At 39.5% G+C, this 20365-nt stretch overlaps 1 long non-coding RNA gene across 1 annotated transcript in view; it reads right to left on the bottom strand.

Annotated features, from left to right (window-relative positions):
* Positions 1 to 20365, bottom strand: part of LOC135205979 (uncharacterized) — a 71682-nt gene extending 51317 nt beyond the window's left edge. Inside the window, exon 1 of the long non-coding RNA XR_010312659.1 lies at positions 20327 to 20365. This is a non-coding gene — a long non-coding RNA (uncharacterized LOC135205979). The remainder of the gene's footprint in view (positions 1 to 20326) is intronic.

Genomic DNA, 20365 nt, shown 5'->3' with positions numbered 1-20365 from the left:
GTGCGGTAAGCAGCGCTGAACAGGTCTAAGAGATATCTCTGTTGAAAATTTCTTAGCAATAGGAAGTCGTGTTTATTCATGATTTACTTAGAAAATCCCCTCAACCCGAGGCGAAAGTCATGATTGTAGGGTAGAGATATGGTTCGTCAATCAATCCCGCGGGAGAGAGAGACGTAACCGACAGAACTTAACAGCGAGCTACCTGATACTGAGTTGGTGACACTGTGACAGTCACAGGCAGCAGGCAGCAGCTTATGTTCACCTTCTCGCAGTCTTATGCCGAGTTGCCAGCTATTCTATTCATCTAAGAATAGATTTTACATTATTTGAACAGAAACTCTCAAGTTGGCATATTTAAGCGAAACAAAATTCGCTAAATACAGAAGCTGATTTTGTGTTGTCGTAACATTACGCTTAATTAACCAAATGTTAAATCGGAAACTCCTGGAAAGTTGCCTGGAGTAACCGATTAAATATACTGCGTCATCCACAATGACAGCAACCTCTCGTCTCGCACTATTCTGCCTGAGTTACCAGCTACTCTCTTCTACGAAGGAATAGGTTTGTTACTATTATCGATAAGGAAATTCTCAAGCAGGCATATTTAAGCGAACATAATTCGCTAGATGCCGACGCTGAGTTAGTGTTGTTGTAACAATACCTTTAGCGTTGTCCTTACAGCGGAAACTCCTGAAGTTTGCAGGAAGGACCGATTAAATACATTTACAATAATCGTCTTTTCGGTTGCCATCTGTAGAGGTAACCATGATATGCGTATATGACTTGAACCCTACATTAGTAATATGACGCAAAGATAAAATACGTAAGTATTGTAGTCACTTGAACATAAAATTCTCTCTAATGAATGAGAGCTCTCTCGAATTTTGTTAATGAGAGCTTATCCGCTTAAGCGATAAAATGTTATGAAGATCTTTGTCAATGAGAACTAACCCATTTACATGACAGAAAGTAATCCAGGAATTCGAGCATATAGTTTTCTCCCGATTCCCGCAGAAATCGAGGAAGGGGCAAGATCCTAATCAGAAGACTGGCTTACGACAGGAAGGACCTTAATGTTCCCCTTCGGCAGCGCCAATCCCGAAAGTCAGGAACGATGGCGTTTTATGACACCGAAATCTGCTTACAGTTTTTCCTGGAATTCATCAAGTGATGGATTCTATTGAACGCTCCCTTCGTAGAAAGCGAAGTAGACATCTTGACGAGACCAAACTCCTTCCTCTACTTCGACACGCCCTCTTGAAGAGCGTTCTTGCAGGAATCCTGCCGAACGTCTTGATGCGTAGGACGCCTATCGTTCTGAAGAACGTCCTGGCCAGTGCTCTACCGAGCGTCCTGACGTGTAGGATGCCAGCGTCTTCAAAAGCGTCCTCGCCTAGCGTCCTGGCGAGCGTCCTCGCTAGAGTCCTGGCGAGCGTCCTCGCTAGCGTCCTGGCGGAGCGCCTCGCTAGCGTCCTGGGCGAGCGTCCAGATGTGTAAGACATCGAGCGTCTTCCAAAAAGCTTATCAATGTTTATGACGTCGAGCGTCTTCCAGAGCGTCCTGATGAGCGTCTCTTCGTGTAGGACGTCGACATCGGCAAAAAGCTTCCTCACGTCTCAATGCGTAGGACGTTGAGCATCTTCAAGAGACGTCCTCGCGAGAGTCTTACCGAGCGTATTGGTTGCCTAGAACACCAAGGGCATCTCAGAGAGGATCTTGTCGAGCGCCCTGATGCATGAAAGGCCATAAAGACTTGACCATACCGTAGACTTAAAAGTGAATTCTCTACTACATTCATCTTCTCACTAAGCATGTACTCTAATAAGCCATGCTTTCGTAGCATGAGAACATTATATAATATATAGTGTTCTGCTGCGTTAGATTCCTTTAATAATGTTACCTACGGTAATCAGCATTGAAAGGCTGGAATATCTTTCTTATTGAACGTATCTTAGCAAAAGGCAGACAATATTTTATTTATGTTTGCTTAACTATCCCCTCAATCCGAGGCGCTAAGACCGCGATTGTAGGGGGAGAGATACGGTTAGTCATTCCATCCCGCAGGACCGACCTCTCATGACTGAGCAATAGATGGTTACTGCGTTGGTCTAAGCGATATCAGCCCCCTCCGTTAGCTGTCTGGCCTTACTCTTCCAGAGTTGCCAGCTACTCCATTCATAAAGGAATCTTATAAAATTATTATCGAACTTCAGGAAGTTCTTATTAATGTATATTTAAGCGAAAACAAGACTTCGATAAATCTAGAAGCTAATTAGGTTTGTCATAACAATCCCTTTAAGCGTAATCCTTCCTAGGAAATCCTGTAAGGATACTGGTAATAGAGTTGCACAGCAAAGAAGTAACTACGGTATGTGCTTATGATTTGACCGTATCGTATTATCATACAGCAGATACTCTACTACCTTCTTCCCTGCCGAGGCAGATAGAGAAAGGAAAAAACTTTTACTATCTTCGTTCTTTTCGTTAATAGAACGATAGAAAGAGAATATATTTCCTTAAGTAAGGAAGTTAATCCAGGAACTCTTTAAATCTTCGTAATTTCCTCATAAATCGCGGAAGAGACGAATTTCCTGTTTCATCTCTAGGGTTTACGGAAGGAAGTAGATATTTCCTATCCGCCATCATACCCAAACGTCGATAAGATTCTTATTAAGAAACCAAGGTTTCTCCCGTACGTCTTGGTAAAACTTCGACATGACTGTTGCTTATCAATACGGAGGCGTCCCGAAAAGCGTCCTCAAAAGCGTCCTGCCTTCAAGGGGAGCGCCGCTCATGAAGCGTGCTAGTCATAAGCCGATGTACGGTGATCGTCGTCCTGACGAGTATTAAATGGAAGTTCGCAACTCCTGACAAAGACGGCGGCCGCTTGTGCGACATCTTGCGTCTCTGTCACGCTCATCGACACTTCCAGAAAACGCACTCAAAAGACGCCTTAGGGTACGCCTTCTTCCTTTTCACAGTAAGTGAGATTTAAGGCGATCTGGGCGCTTAACAGCGTTCTTCCTATTTCCTTCTTCTTCTCCCCATGTGTTTGGAAAGTCGTCAAATTGTTAAGGCGGCGATTACAATCGCACGACAATAGAGAGAGGACGTGAAGCGTCCTCCTCAATAAGCTTCTATTTAAAGGGCGCGAGTCCTTCCGAGAGCTCCAACCCCTGTACGGGGAGGACGAGAAGCAATCCTTCAGGATTCGTGCACGTGCACGATCTTTGGCAGCCTGAGAAACGTCTTCAGGTCTTGCCGAAGGGACGCCAGATCGGTGGGGGTTCCTCGTAACCCTCCTTCGGCTTTCGACATGCCCCTCTCCTGTGTTCTGGGAGTCCGACAGAGGTCTAGACCTAGAGGCATTATAAGGCCGATCTGACGCCCCCTCCACAACCCTAGGGGCAAAATCAACATCACTACACTCACAACACTGATTGGAGAGCGAGCACTTTTTCAAGCTTACTTGATGTAATCCACCATAATAGAAAGGGCATTACGTCTCACAGAACTTCCTCTAGGCCCGTAAGCCATACCACAGGGTTAGGCAAAATAAAGTCTACTGGAGGTTAGTTGGTTCATTATCCTAACTTCTGTTACTGTGGAGGAAGACCTCCTGATTCTATCACGCTCTAATTTGCGTACATACGAATCATACGTCTCTTTCGGAATTCAGTCAACATTACACTAATTACATTGATCTTTCAACAAAGAAAACATGTAAACATCATGTATACTAAGCGAGTGTCTACCGAAGGTTTCGGTAGCCTCCCCTTACCCGTTGCAGACAACAAAGTCTGAAACTAGGCTAACTAGATTCAGACATCATATGCAATGAAAAAATTTTTATTAATTTATGATAGCGTATGCCTAGCCACAAATCCAAGTCAATCATTCAAAAAAAAAATAAGTAGGATACTTAAGCGGCTAATGAAGTTTCAAAATCCTAGGCGGAGGTAGTGGAAACAGGTGTTTTCACTACCGCGACAGAGAAAAATCTGAATAGAAAATGGGAATGATTCCTGATATCCGCCTCCCAGCGGCGGGAATGGGTACTAACCACCTGGCCGCCACTGCGTGTGCCGCCGGGAGTTTTGAAATTCTGTCGGACGTCGGAGAATACAGCTATATATATATCTGACAGGTAAGTTTCATGAACAAATGAAAAACTATAAGCCTAAAATGATTTCTCTTTTTGTGAGGATACATGAGTCTAAAAAATTCATTTGAAGTAAATAAACTTTTGTTCTTTATTTAAAAAACTAAAAAGGAAACTACATTTAAAAAAAAAAAACTTCCCCCACCCGCTTTAAAGAAGCCAAGACCGATGCCTTCATGGTTGTTGGACAGCAACAATTTTGAATAAGGTAAGTTGTACATTAATTTTTTTATGTAAGTCTAATGTCCCTGCATTATGAATAACTGTGCTTTGGGTTTGTTTAGTTAAGTTGTAACAGTGCCGAAAACATTGTTCAAGCAGATCTTTAGTCCCGTCCAAGTGAACATCAGAAATGCATAAATTTTCTGGCTACCATTTCAACTTTGGGGGCTTCGTCCCCCACCAAGTAAGGGCACGGCGCCCTAAGAAAGGTTAGGTTGGTTTGTTAAGTTTAGGTCAGAACACGATATTCTAGGTAAGTTAGGTTTTGCCTGGTTTTGGTTAGGTCACAGCCAGTGCTGAAGCATGTGTTCAAACAGATCAACAGTGCCCACGAAGGGCACGTCAGTACATACATGATGTCTCCATTTGTATGTAAAGTGGTAGGTCACTCTGCAATAACGAGTAAGGCGTTTAAAGTCACAGTTATGTTGGAATATTAGTCTAGACTAGCTGTGTCCTTTTTTGTAAGAAGAGTGCCTAATTGTTAAACTTCTGTAACCCCCGTGGCTAGCGCGCACAGAGCAACATTACCGCTTGCCAATATAGGGTAAAATACCAAATGGCCAACCTCTACCGTAGTGCAACCACATTCCCCCAAAAATTACTTCAACACATCCTGTAACCCAGGATAGACATTAGTCAAGAGCCAGAGTCAGTCGAAGCAACAACTCGAGACCTCTACTTCCCTCTTCAAGGAGGTTTTTTTTCTCCCAAGTCACAAATTGAGGCCACACTTTCCGATTTTCAGTATTTTACCTTATACGAGCTTGCCAAGAATCTTTAAAAATGTGGATAAGGTGCGAAGCCCCATTCCGCCACCCCCTTACTGACAGCAGAGCACGTTAAAAAAATGACAGTTAAAATCTTATTTCACAGTAGGGTAAAGCACCGCTGTGTGGGCACTTGCACAAACTAATGAGCCACTTTTCCACACAATATTTAATCGGCGAAACAAAAATACAATACAATATTTAAGCACACCATTCAAAATATTGAAGTTTCATCAACAAAATGAGATATATGAAACCTCCATACAAATTACAATAAGCATGTGAGGTCTTCATAAAATATGTTTTCAAGGCAGTTTTCTAATCCAATATGGCATGGTATCGTCTCGCTGACACCAGGCACACACTGGCGGACATGTTCTTCACAGCCTTCCCAGTGCTCATTTGAACAATTATTTGCTTTTACTCAATATTGCAGTTGTAATCAGCACAATAAAACATTTTGTTGCCTATAGGGGAAACAACCAAGTGGACTAGTTGATCCAGTCTTGGCCGCTTGCTGATCCACCCTCCGAAAAAGTACTTTAACACGTCCTGACACTGGAGATGGGCACCAGTCACGAGTCATTGGTGGTGAGAGCAACACCTCGAGACCTCTACTCTCCTTTCGGAGTATTTTCTCCAAAGTTAGAAATTAAGGTCATATTTTAAGATTAAACAGAGGTTAATGAAAGTCTAGCCATGCACGGTGTAAACATACCTCCATGACGCTTACGAAATTTTTACTTAAAACACCAAGGATGTAGAAGATTGACGCCATCTCGATATTTGCGGAGTCACTAGTGTCAATAAACTTTCCATTCCATGTGCTAAATCCGCACAACACTTGTACCCATAGACGCTGGGACACTTTCTTCATGACAATCATAAACAATGACGCCCTCCGGCTCGGATCCAAGGAAACTCTCAATTTTTCGGTAGAAAGAAGAAGAAGCGTGCACTACATAATTATTTAAATAAATAGTTATACATCAGTATAAGGTCAGGAATTGCATAAATTTTTTACATATTCACGATAATTAATTTGAAAATATTCGTGGTTGAAAAAGTAACTAGATACCTGACTCAAATTTCAACAGTTTTGCTGTGAACAGTACCTAGTGTTGTTTGTGCTCTCCTATGTTTATCAGTGTTGCCAATTGGTATGTGTTTACCCTCCAAACTGGGTATAAGACTTACACAAGACTGGGGAAATAAGTGAAATTAGTGTATCTATTTGTAGTATATATACATATTAGAGTAATTTTATCATTATTGCATTACTATGTCAACTAGAATTCATGGAAACACTTTGTAAATGCAACGATGCAATTTTGCCATTCCTTTCATGCAAGGATTAAAGGTTACATTTATTTCAGGCATAATTATAATTATTAAAAACAAAAAAAGTTAAGATAGTAATGTTGACTTCAATCAATGAAAAGAGCTTTAAAAAAATACAAAATTTTTGTCATAAACAATTCAGTAATCTGCCATCTGCCCGCCGGTGCTTTTGGCAGCCATATGTATGTACAGGGTGTCCATAAAGCTCCAATACCATTATAGAAGTATTTATTGCTCAGAAACCATGCAACAGAGTAATGCAATTTTTTTGTAGAATGTTTTGCATTCAAGTTTACATTCAGAGCACTTCATTCTACAAAAAACTGCATTACTCTGTTATAGGGGAAATAACTGAGTGGACTAGCTGATCCAGTCTAAGCCGATTGTTGATCCATCCTCCAAAAATTACTTTAACGCGTCCTGACACCGGAGATGGGCACCAGTCGTGAGTCATCGGTGGTGGGAGCAACACCTCGAGACCTCTACTCTCCTTTCGAAGTAAGCAAAAGTACTTTTTCGGAGGATGGATCAACAAGCGGGCAAGACTGGATCAACTAGTCCACTCGGTTGTTTACCTTTTTGGACACCCTGTACATTAAGACAAAAATTGTTTGCGCCATGGCTTCGCTGTCAACACTTTCTCAACGTAGTTCAAGTGCAATTTGGAGTGAATTAAGACCATAATGTGTATAATTACAATCAAATAAGCACTGTGGAGTTTCAGTTGTGATGGCAGTAAGGATAAAACCACCGATTACAAGGTAAAAATGAATTTCAGTTCAAACCATGACCCCAGGAATAAAAAGTTTCATACTTTCACTAATATAGGCAACAAAATGTTGTTTTATTGTGCTGATTACAACTGCAATCTTGAATAAGATCAATAAACGTTACATATATACGCTAACATTGTTCAAATGAGTGCTGGGAAGGCTGGGAAAGATGGTGGATTGTCTGTGGTTAGGCTGGCCAGCCACACAATTGCCACCAATTTGGATTTCAAAACAGCCTTGAAAACATATTTTACGAAGAGCTCACGTGCTTATTTTAGTTTATATGGGGCTTTCATATATCACATTAGTATGTTGACGAAACTTCTATCTTTTGAAAAGTATGCTTAAAGATGTAATTGTATTCTTGTTTCACCAATTAAATATCGAGGGAATAAGGCTGAGCCCCGCGATGATGATGGCTCCACTGCGGTGTTTCCCCCTATTGGTGAAGTATGAAACTTCTTATTCCCGGGGTCATTGTTTTTACTGAAATTCATCTTTACCTTGTAATTGGTGGTTTTATCCTTACTGCCATCACAACTGAAACTCCACAGTGCTTATTTGATTGTAATTATACACATTTTGGTCTTAATTCACTTCCTAAGCACTCACTCCACAAACACAGTTATGAGCAGCAGACGATTACACTTTGAGGTGCAAAGCTTTATTCCCTTAATTGTTTACTTTACCCATTATTTAGTTTAACTTTACTTTAAAATGTTTATTTAATTCATGTCTATTATCCCTTTTTTTCAACCAAATTAACCCCGAAAAATTACAAATATTTCGGATGTATACTGACGAGCAGACGACTCGAGGAAAAATGACTCATTGTTGTTAATGCAGTAACGATAAAATTGCTGTAATATGTATATATACTATAAATAGATACGCTAATTTCACTTATTTCCCCGGTTTTGTGTAAGTCTTATACCCAGTTTGGCGGGTAAACACATATACCGATTGACAACACTGATAAACAATTGAAGAGGGCAAAACGCCGCAAAGAATGCCGTAGTCCCCTTGAATAAGTACGAATAAGTGCTGGTAAGAGGTCGGGGTTACGATTGTTGTGATGAAAGTGCCCAGCTTCTATTGGTACAAGTGGTGTGCGGATTTAGCACAGGAAATGGGAAGTTTGTTGACACAAGCGACTCCACAAACATCGAGATGGCGTCAATCTTCTAAACTGTTTTAATCGTAAGTAAAAATTTCGGAAGCGTTTTGGGGTTGTGGGCACTGAGTTGGCCACCCTTTTCATTACCCTCTGTTTAAATCTTAAAATATGGCCTTAATTTCTAACTTTGGAGAAATTACTTACTTCGAAAGGAGAGTAGAGGTCTTGAGCTCCTTCTCTCACCACCAACAACTCGTGACTGATGACCATCTCTGGTGTCAGGACGTGTTAAAAGTACTTTTTTGGAGGGTGGCCTAGCAGTGGTAGTTGGTGAGTTGGCCAGTCCATGCGGTTGTTTACCCTATGTAACGTTTATTGATCTTACTCAAGATTGCAGTTGTAATCAGCATAATAAAACAACATTTTGTTGCCTATATGGTAAACAACCGACTGGACTAGCCGAGGCACTGACTACCGCGTTTGTGGCCACCCTCCGGAAAAGTACTTTAACATGTCCTGACACCGGAGATGGTCATCAGTCATGAGTTGCTGGCGGTGCGTGGTGCAGCTCGAGACCTCTACTCTCCTTTCGAAGTAAGTATTATCTCCAAAGTTAGAAATTAAGGCCATATTTTAAGATTAAACAGAGGGTAATCAAAAGTGTGGCCGTACGCAGTGCGCACTACCTCCATGATGCTTTCGAAATTTTTACTTACAACTATAAATATTTCGAAGATTGACGCCATCTCGATGTTTGCGGAGTCGCTTATGTCAACAAACTTCCCATTTCCTGTGCTAAATCTGCACACCACTTGCACTCATAGATGCTGGGGCACTTTCATCACACCAATCGTAAACACCGACTTCCAACCACTACTTTTTTAGCGAAACTACGATCTTTGGTAGAAGAAGAAGAAGAAGCGTGCACTAGATAATTATTTAAATAAATAGTTAATCAGCAGTATAAAGTCATGAATTGCATAAATATTTTTACATATTCATGATTATTAATTTGAAAATATCATTGTTGAAAAAGTAACTAGATTCATGACTCAAATATCAACAGTTTTGCTTGTGAACGGTACCTCCGGCGTTCTTCGCGCTCTTCAATTGTTTATCTCTGTTGCCAATATGTGTTTACCCTCCAAACTGGGTATAAAACTTACGCAAAACTGGGTAGATAAGTGAAATTAGCGTATCTGTGTGTAGTATATATACATATCACAGCAATTTTATCATTACTGCATTACTACAACAACTAGAATTCATGGAAATAGTTTGTAAATGCATTGGCGTATGTGTGAAGCTCCACTGGATTGGCAACGATGAGTCATTTTGTCGTTGTCTGCTTGTATGTACTTCAGAAATATCTGTAATTTTCGGGGTTAATTTGGTTGCAAAAAAGGGATAATAAACATGAATTAAATAAACATTTTGAAGTAACAAAGTAAAGATAAACTAAATAATGAATAAAGTAAACAATTAAGGGAATAAAGATTTGCACCTCATAAACCGTGTACTCGTGTGCTGCCCGTAACTGTGTTTACAGAGTGAGCGTTTAGGAACCAGGAACCGCAACGTAGTTCATGTGCTATTTGGAGTGAATTAAGACCAAAATGTGTATAATTACAATCAAATAAGCACTGTGGAGTTTCAGTTGTGATGGCAGTAAGGATAAAACCACCAATTACAAGGTAAAGATGAATTTCAGTAAAAACAATGACCCCGGGAATAAGAAGTTTCATACTTCACCAATAGGGGGAAACACCGCAGTGGAGCCATCATCATCGCGGGGCTCAGCCTTATTCCCTCGATATTTAATTGGTGAAACAAGAATACAATTACATCTTTAAGCATACTTTTCAAAAGATAGAAGTTTCGTCAACATACTAATGTGATATATGAAAGCCCCATATAAACTAAAATAAGCACGTGAGCTCTTCGTAAAATATGTTTTCAAGGCTGTTTTGAAATCCAAATTGGTGGCAATTGTGTGGCTGGCCAGCCTAACCACAGACAATCCACCATCTTTCCCAGCCTTCCCAGCACTCATTTGAACAATGTTAGCGTATATATGTAACGTTTATTGATCTTATTCAAGATTGCAGTTGTAATCAGCACAATAAAACAACATTTTGTTGCCTATATTAGTGAAAGTATGAAACTTTTTATTCCTGGGGTCATGGTTTGAACTGAAATTCATTTTTACCTTGTAATCAGTGGTTTTATCGTCACTGCCATCACAACTGAAACTCCACAGTGCTTATTTGATTGTAATTATACACATTTTGGTCTTAATTCACTCCAAATAGCACATGAACTACGTTGCGGTTCCTGGTTCCTAAACGCTCACTCTGTAAACACAGTTACGGGCAGCACACGAGTACACGGTTTATGAGGTGCAAATCTTTATTCCCTTAATTGTTTACTTTATTCATTATTTAGTTTATCTTTACTTTGTTACTTCAAAATGTTTATTTAATTCATGTTTATTATCCCTTTTTTGCAACCAAATTAACCCCGAAAATTACAGATATTTCTGAAGTACATACAAGCAGACAACGACAAAATGACTCATCGTTGCCAATCCAGTGGAGCTTCACACATACGCCAATGCATTTACAAACTATTTCCATGAATTCTAGTTGTTGTAGTAATGCAGTAATGATAAAATTGCTGTGATATGTATATATACTACACACAGATACGCTAATTTCACTTATCTACCCAGTTTTGCGTAAGTTTTATACCCAGTTTGGAGGGTAAACACATATTGGCAACAGAGATAAACAATTGAAGAGCGCGAAGAACGCCGGAGGTACCGTTCACAAGCAAAACTGTTGATATTTGAGTCATGAATCTAGTTACTTTTTCAACAATGATATTTTCAAATTAATAATCATGAATATGTAAAAATATTTATGCAATTCATGACTTTATACTGCTGATTAACTATTTATTTAAATAATTATCTAGTGCACGCTTCTTCTTCTTCTTCTACCAAAGATCGTAGTTTCGCTAAAAAAGTAGTGGTTGGAAGTCGGTGTTTACGATTGGTGTGATGAAAGTGCCCCAGCATCTATGAGTGCAAGTGGTGTGCAGATTTAGCACAGGAAATGGGAAGTTTGTTGACATAAGCGACTCCGCAAACATCGAGATGGCGTCAATCTTCGAAATATTTATAGTTGTAAGTAAAAATTTCGAAAGCATCATGGAGGTAGTGCGCACTGCGTACGGCCACACTTTTGATTACCCTCTGTTTAATCTTAAAATATGGCCTTAATTTCTAACTTTGGAGATAATACTTACTTCGAAAGGAGAGTAGAGGTCTCGAGCTGCACCACGCACCGCCAGCAACTCATGACTGATGACCATCTCCGGTGTCAGGACATGTTAAAGTACTTTTCCGGAGGGTGGCCACAAACGCGGTAGTCAGTGCCTCGGCTAGTCCAGTCGGTTGTTTACCATATAGGCAACAAAATGTTGTTTTATTATGCTGATTACAACTGCAATCTTGAGTAAGATCAATAAACGTTACATAGGGTAAACAACCGCATGGACTGGCCAACTCACCAACTACCACTGCTAGGCCACCCTCCAAAAAAGTACTTTTAACACGTCCTGACACCAGAGATGGTCATCAGTCACGAGTTGTTGGTGGTGAGAGAAGGAGCTCAAGACCTCTACTCTCCTTTCGAAGTAAGTAATTTCTCCAAAGTTAGAAATTAAGGCCATATTTTAAGATTTAAACAGAGGGTAATGAAAAGGGTGGCCAACTCAGTGCCCACAACCCCAAAACGCTTCCGAAATTTTTACTTACGATTAAAACAGTTTAGAAGATTGACGCCATCTCGATGTTTGTGGAGTCGCTTGTGTCAACAAACTTCCCATTTCCTGTGCTAAATCCGCACACCACTTGTACCAATAGAAGCTGGGCACTTTCATCACAACAATCGTAACCCCGACCTCTTACCAGCACTTATTCGTACTTATTCAAGGGGACTACGGCATTCTTTGCGGCGTTTTGCCCTCTTCAATTGTTTATCAGTGTTGTCAATCGGTATATGTGTTTACCCGCCAAACTGGGTATAAGACTTACACAAAACCGGGGAAATAAGTGAAATTAGCGTATCTATTTATAGTATATATACATATTACAGCAATTTTATCGTTACTGCATTAACAACAATGAGTCATTTTTCCTCGAGTCGTCTGCTCGTCAGTATACATCCGAAATATTTGTAATTTTTCGGGGTTAATTTGGTTGAAAAAAAGGGATAATAGACATGAATTAAATAAACATTTTAAAGTAAAGTTAAACTAAATAATGGGTAAAGTAAACAATTAAGGGAATAAAGCTTTGCACCTCAAAGTGTAATCGTCTGCTGCTCATAACTGTGTTTGTGGAGTGAGTGCTTAGGAAGTGAATTAAGACCAAAATGTGTATAATTACAATCAAATAAGCACTGTGGAGTTTCAGTTGTGATGGCAGTGAGGATAAAACCACCGATTACAAGGTAAAAATGAATTTCAGTTCAAACCATGACCCCAGGAATAAAAAGTTTCATACTTTCACTAATATAGGCAACAAAATGTTGTTTTATTGTGCTGATTACAACTGCAATCTTGAATAAGATCAATAAACGTTACATATATATGCTAACATTGTTCAAATGAGTGCTGGGAAGGCTGGGAAAGATGGTGGATTGTCTGTGGTTAGGCTGGCCAGCCACACAATTGCCACCAATTTGGATTTCAAAACAGCCTTGAAAACATATTTTACGAAGAGCTCACGTGCTTATTTTAGTTTATATGGGGCTTTCATATATCACATTAGTATGTTGACGAAACTTCTATCTTTTGAAAAGTATGCTTAAAGATGTAATTGTATTCTTGTTTCACCAATTAAATATCGAGGGAATAAGGCTGAGCCCCGCGATGATGATGGCTCCACTGCGGTGTTTCCCCCTATTGGTGAAGTATGAAACTTCTTATTCCCGGGGTCATTGTTTTTACTGAAATTCATCTTTACCTTGTAATTGGTGGTTTTATCCTTACTGCCAGCACAACTGAAACTCCACAGTGCTTATTTGATTGTAATTATACACATTTTGGTCTTAATTCACTCCAAATAGCACATGAACTACGTTGCGGTTCCTGGTTCCTAAACGCTCACTCTGTAAACACAGTTACGGGCAGCACACGAGTACACGGTTTATGAGGTGCAAATCTTTATTCCCTTAATTGTTTACTTTATTCATTATTTAGTTTATCTTTACTTTGTTACTTCAAAATGTTTATTTAATTCATGTTTATTATCCCTTTTTTGCAACCAAATTAACCCCGAAAATTACAGATATTTCTGAAGTACATACAAGCAGACAACGACAAAATGACTCATCGTTGCCAATCCAGTGGAGCTTCACACATACGCCAATGCATTTACAAACTATTTCCATGAATTCTAGTTGTTGTAGTAATGCAGTAATGATAAAATTGCTGTGATATGTATATATACTACACACAGATACGCTAATTTCACTTATCTACCCAGTTTTGCGTAAGTTTTATACCCAGTTTGGAGGGTAAACACATATTGGCAACAGAGATAAACAATTGAAGAGCGCGAAGAACGCCGGAGGTACCGTTCACAAGCAAAACTGTTGATATTTGAGTCATGAATCTAGTTACTTTTTCAACAATGATATTTTCAAATTAATAATCATGAATATGTAAAAATATTTATGCAATTCATGACTTTATACTGCTGATTAACTATTTATTTAAATAATTATCTAGTGCACGCTTCTTCTTCTTCTTCTACCAAAGATCGTAGTTTCGCTAAAAAAGTAGTGGTTGGAAGTCGGTGTTTACGATTGGTGTGATGAAAGTGCCCCAGCATCTATGAGTGCAAGTGGTGTGCAGATTTAGCACAGGAAATGGGAAGTTTGTTGACATAAGCGACTCCGCAAACATCGAGATGGCGTCAATCTTCGAAATATTTATAGTTGTAAGTAAAAATTTCGAAAGCATCATGGAGGTAGTGCGCACTGCGTACGGCCACACTTTTGATTACCCTCTGTTTAATCTTAAAATATGGCCTTAATTTCTAACTTTGGAGATAATACTTACTTCGAAAGGAGAGTAGAGGTCTCGAGCTGCACCACGCACCGCCAGCAACTCATGACTGATGACCATCTCCGGTGTCAGGACATGTTAAAGTACTTTTCCGGAGGGTGGCCACAAACGCGGTAGTCAGTGCCTCGGCTAGTCCAGTCGGTTGTTTACCATATAGGCAACAAAATGTTGTTTTATTATGCTGATTACAACTGCAATCTTGAGTAAGATCAATAAACGTTACATAGGGTAAACAACCGCATGGACTGGCCAACTCACCAACTACCACTGCTAGGCCACCCTCCAAAAAAGTACTTTTAACACGTCCTGACACCAGAGATGGTCATCAGTCACGAGTTGTTGGTGGTGAGAGAAGGAGCTCAAGACCTCTACTCTCCTTTCGAAGTAAGTAATTTCTCCAAAGTTAGAAATTAAGGCCATATTTTAAGATTTAAACAGAGGGTAATGAAAAGGGTGGCCAACTCAGTGCCCACAACCCCAAAACGCTTCCGAAATTTTTACTTACGATTAAAACAGTTTAGAAGATTGACGCCATCTCGATGTTTGTGGAGTCGCTTGTGTCAACAAACTTCCCATTTCCTGTGCTAAATCCGCACACCACTTGTACCAATAGAAGCTGGGCACTTTCATCACAACAATCGTAACCCCGACCTCTTACCAGCACTTATTCGTACTTATTCAAGGGGACTACGGCATTCTTTGCGGCGTTTTTGCCCTCTTCAATTGTTTATCAGTGTTGTCAATCGGTATATGTGTTTACCCGCCAAACTGGGTATAAGACTTACACAAAACCGGGGAAATAAGTGAAATTAGCGTATCTATTTATAGTATATATACATATTACAGCAATTTTATCGTTACTGCATTAACAACAATGAGTCATTTTTCCTCGAGTCGTCTGCTCGTCAGTATACATCCGAAATATTTGTAATTTTTCGGGGTTAATTTGGTTGAAAAAAAGGGATAATAGACATGAATTAAATAAACATTTTAAAGTAAAGTTAAACTAAATAATGGGTAAAGTAAACAATTAAGGGAATAAAGCTTTGCACCTCAAAGTGTAATCGTCTGCTGCTCATAACTGTGTTTGTGGAGTGAGTGCTTAGGAAGTGAATTAAGACCAAAATGTGTATAATTACAATCAAATAAGCACTGTGGAATTTCAGTTGTGATGGCAGTAAGGATAAAACCACCGATTACAAGGTAAAAATGAATTTCAGTTCAAACCATGACCCCAGGAATAAAAAGTTTCATACTTTCACTAATATAGGCAACAAAATGTTGTTTTATTGTGCTGATTACAACTGCAATCTTGAATAAGATCAATAAACGTTACATATATATGCTAACATTGTTCAAATGAGTGCTGGGAAGGCTGGGAAAGATTGTGGATTGTCCGTGGTTAGACGGGCCAGCCACACGATTGCCACCATATTGGATTTCATAACTGCCTTGAAAACATATTTTACGAAGAGCTTACATGCTTATTTTAGTTCGTATGGGGCTTTCATATATGTTGATGAAACTTCAATCTTTTGAATGGTATGCTTAAAGTTGTAATTGTATTCTTGTTTCACCAATTAAATATCAAGTGAATAAGGCCTGGCCAGCGTGATGACGATGGATCGTCCGCGGTTGTTTACCCTATAAACGCTAACATTGTTCAAATGAGTGCTGAGAAGGTTGGGAAAGATGTTGGATCATTTGTGGTTATGAACGGCACCTCATTCGGTGGACGCCATATTAGCTAGATTTAAAAACTGCCTTGAAAACATATTTTAAGAAGACCTCGCATGCCTATTTTAGTTCATATGGTGCTTTCATATATCACATTATGTTGACAAAACTTCAACTGGTAGATCTATATTACTATTCCACGGTAGCCTAGACTATGGCAGTTGCGGTTTTTCTATGCAGTTTTACCTCCTGAACAAGAACCTTAAGTAATATTTATTCAGACGACTGTAATTAACCCCCAGGGGCTCGTACTAAACACGGTGAAATAGGGTAAAATATCACAGCAGGCCAAGCAGGCCACCTACAATCAACGCTAGCCACCCTCCGAAAAAGTACATTATAACGCGTCCTGACACCGGAGATGGGCATCAGTCGCGACTTCTTGTTGGTGAAAAACGGAGCTAAAGACCTCTACTCTCCTTTCGAAGTAAGTATTTTCTCCAAAGTTAGAAATTAAGGCCAAATTTTAAGATTTAAACAGAGGGTACTGAAAAGGGTGGCTACGGCAGTGGAAATCTCACCAAAAACGCTTTAGAAATTTTTACTTACAACTAAAAAATGTTTCGAAGATTGACGCATCTTGATCGTTTACGAGTCGCTTGTGTCAACAAACTTCCCATTTCATGTGCTAAATCTGCACACCACTTGTACCCATAGACGCTGGGGCACTTTCATCACAACAATCGTAAACCAACCTCTTACCAGCACTTATTCAAGGGGACTACGGCATTCTTTGCGGCGTTTTGCGCTCTTCAATTGTTTATCAGTGTTGTCAATTGGTATGTGTTTACCCTCCAAACTAGGTATAAGACTTACACAAAACCGGGGAAATAAGTGAAATTAGCGTATCTATTTGTAGTATATATACATATTAGAGCAATTTTATCATTACTGCATTACTATGACAACTAGAATTCATCGAAACAGTTTGTAAATGCATCGGCATATGTGTGACGCTCCACTAGATTGGCAACAATGAGCCATTTTTTCCTCATGTCGTCTGCTCGTAAGTATACATCCGAAACATTTGTAATTTTTGGGGGTTAATTTGGTTGCAAAAAAAGGGATAATGGACATGAATTAAATAAACATTTGAAGTAGAGTTAAACTAAATATTGAGTAAAGTAAACAATTAAGGGAATAAAGCTTTGCATCTCATAATCAGTGTTGTCGTCTGCTGCTCGTAACTTTGTTTACGGAGTGAGTGGGCTTAGGAAACACGAACAGCAATGTGGGTTCGAGTGCACTGTGGAGTGAATTAAGACCAAAATGTGTATAATTACAATCAAATAAGCACTGTGGAGTTTCAGTTGTGATGGCAGTAAGGATAAAAACCACTGATTACAATGTAAGAATGAATTCAGTTCCAACCATAACCCCGGGAATAACAAGTTTCATACTTTCACTAATATAGGCAACAAAATGTTGTTTTATTGTGCTGATTACAACTGCAATCTTGAGTAAGATCAATAAACGTTACATACATATGCTAACATTGTTCAAATGAGTGCTGGGAAGGCTGGGGAAAGATGGTGGCCGTCACTGATGAGAACCGTCCATGCAAAACGTAGCCGCCATATTTGATTTCAAAACTGCCTTGAAAACATATTTTACGAAGAGCTCACATGCTTATTTTAGTTTGTATGGGGCTGCTTTCATATATCACAATATGTTGACGAAACTTCAGTCTTTTAAATGGTATGCTTAGAGTTGCAATTGTATTCATGTTTCACCAATTAAATATCGAGTGAATAAGACCCGTCCACCGTGATGAGGGTTGGCCTGTCGTGATATTCTACCCTACATTCGACGCCCCAATTCCTGGTGGCTTTCATATTTGCGGGGACAAATGATGTGGAATACTTATAGTATAGAAATACCCTTCAATCTTTTGAATGGTATGCTTAAAGATGTAATTTGTATTCTTGTTTCACCAATTAAATATCGAGTGAATAAGGCTGATCCACACGATGACAATGGATCCACTACGGTGTTTCCCCCATATCTCATTTTGTTGCTGAAATGTCAAACTTTTGAATGGTATGCTTAAATATTGAATTGTATTTTTGTTTCACAGATGAAATATCGAGTGAAAAAGTGGCTCATTACTCCGTGCAAGTGCCCGCACAGCGGTGCTTTACCCTACTGAAGTTTCGGACTCAGTTTACACTTGAGGGAGTTTCCCCCAACCCACCCCAAAAAACTATGGTTTCCCACAACGGTCTCCCCTTTACCGCTTGATGTTTTTTCCTATGCTTCTTTTCGTTATGTCTACTAAAAGACGTTTAATATTGCAAGTATTAGCTAGGTACTAGGCTACGTTCCCGAAATCAAATTAGGGTAGAACACCACGGCAGGCCAACCCTCATCACGGTGGACGGGTCTTATTCACTCGATATTTAATTGGTGAAACATGAATACAATTGCAACTCTAAGCATACCATTTAAAAGACTGAAGTTCGTCAACATAATGTGATATATGAAAGCCCCATACGAACAAAATAAGCATGTGAGCTCTTCGTAAAATATGTTTTCAAGGCAGTTTTGAAATCAAATATGGCGGCTACATTTTGCATGGAAGGTTCTCATCAGTGACGGCCACCATTCTTTCCCCAGCCTTCCCAGCACTCATTTGAACAATGTTAGCGTATATATGTAACGTTTATTGATCTTACTCAAGATTGCAGTTGTAATCAGCACAATAAAACAACATTTTGTTGCCTATATTAGTGAAAGTATGAAACTTGTTATTCCCGGGGTTATGGTTGGAACTGAATTCATTCTTACCTTGTAATCGGTGGTTTTTATCCTTACTGCCATCACAACTGAAACTCCACAGTGCTTATTTGATTGTAATTAATACACATTTTGGTCTTAATTCACTCCACAGTGCACTTGAACCACGCTGTGGTTCCTGGTTCCTAAGCACTCACTCCGCAAACACAGTTACGAGCAGCAGACGACAACACTGATTATGAGATGCAAAGCTTATTCCCTTAATTGTTACTTTACTCAATATTTAGTTTAACTTTACTTCAAATGTTTATTTAATTCATGTCTATTATCCCTTTTATGGAACCAAATTAACCCCCAAAAATTACAAATGTTTCGGATGTATACTTACGAGCAGACGACATGAGGAAAAATGACTCATCGTTGCCAATCTAGTGCAGCGTCACACAATACGCCGATGCATTTACAAACTGTTTCGATGAATTCTAGTTGTCATAGTAATGCAGTAATGATAAAATTGCTGTAATATGTACGTATATATAATAACAAATAGATACGCTAATTTCACTTATTCTTCCCCGTTTTGTGTAAGTCTTATACCTAGTTTTGGAGGGTAAACACATACCTACCAATTGACAACACTGATAAACAATTGAAGAGCGCAAAATGCCGCAAAGAATGCCGTAGTCCCTTGAATAAGTGCTGGTAAGAAGTGTTTACGATTGTTGTGATGAAAGTGCCCCAGCGTCTATGGGTACAAGTGGTGTGCAGATTTAGCACAGGAAATGGGAAGTTTGTTGACACAAGCGACTCCGTAAACATCAAGATAGCGTCAATCTTCGAAACATTTTTAGTTGTAAGTAAAAATTTCTAAAGCGTTTTGGTGAGATTTCCACTGCCGTAGCCACCCTTTTCACTACCCTCTGTTTAAATCTTAAAATTTGGCCTTAATTTCTAACTTTGGAGAAAATACTTACTTCGAAAGGAGAGTAGAGGTCTTTAGCTCCGTTTCTCACCAACAACAAGTCGCGACTGATGCCCATCTCCGGTGTCAGGACGCGTTATAATGTACTTTTTCGGAGGGTGGCAAGCGTTGATTGTAGGTGGCCTGTTTGGCCTGCCTGTGATGTTTTACCCTAGGTACGCACAGCAGTTTACATCGTGGCTTTATTAGTAGGTACTTGCAATTTTTCCCTTGCCAATCGGCTATTAATCACTGGTACCTAAAACGTTATGGCTCTCATAAAATCCATAGAATACGACAATAATTATTTAAGGTTGTCCAAAATACCCTAGGGTAGTACGCAGGTTACCTTAGGATCGGTACACTCACCCAGGATGGCTAAGGAATTCGGCAGGAACGATAAAGGTT

This window comes from Macrobrachium nipponense, chromosome 29 (genome assembly GCF_015104395.2).
Source record: "Macrobrachium nipponense isolate FS-2020 chromosome 29, ASM1510439v2, whole genome shotgun sequence".
NCBI lineage: Eukaryota > Metazoa > Arthropoda > Malacostraca > Decapoda > Palaemonidae > Macrobrachium > Macrobrachium nipponense.
The sequence above is the reverse complement of the archived record's forward strand: the minus strand, read 5'-3'. Positions and strand labels throughout refer to the sequence as shown.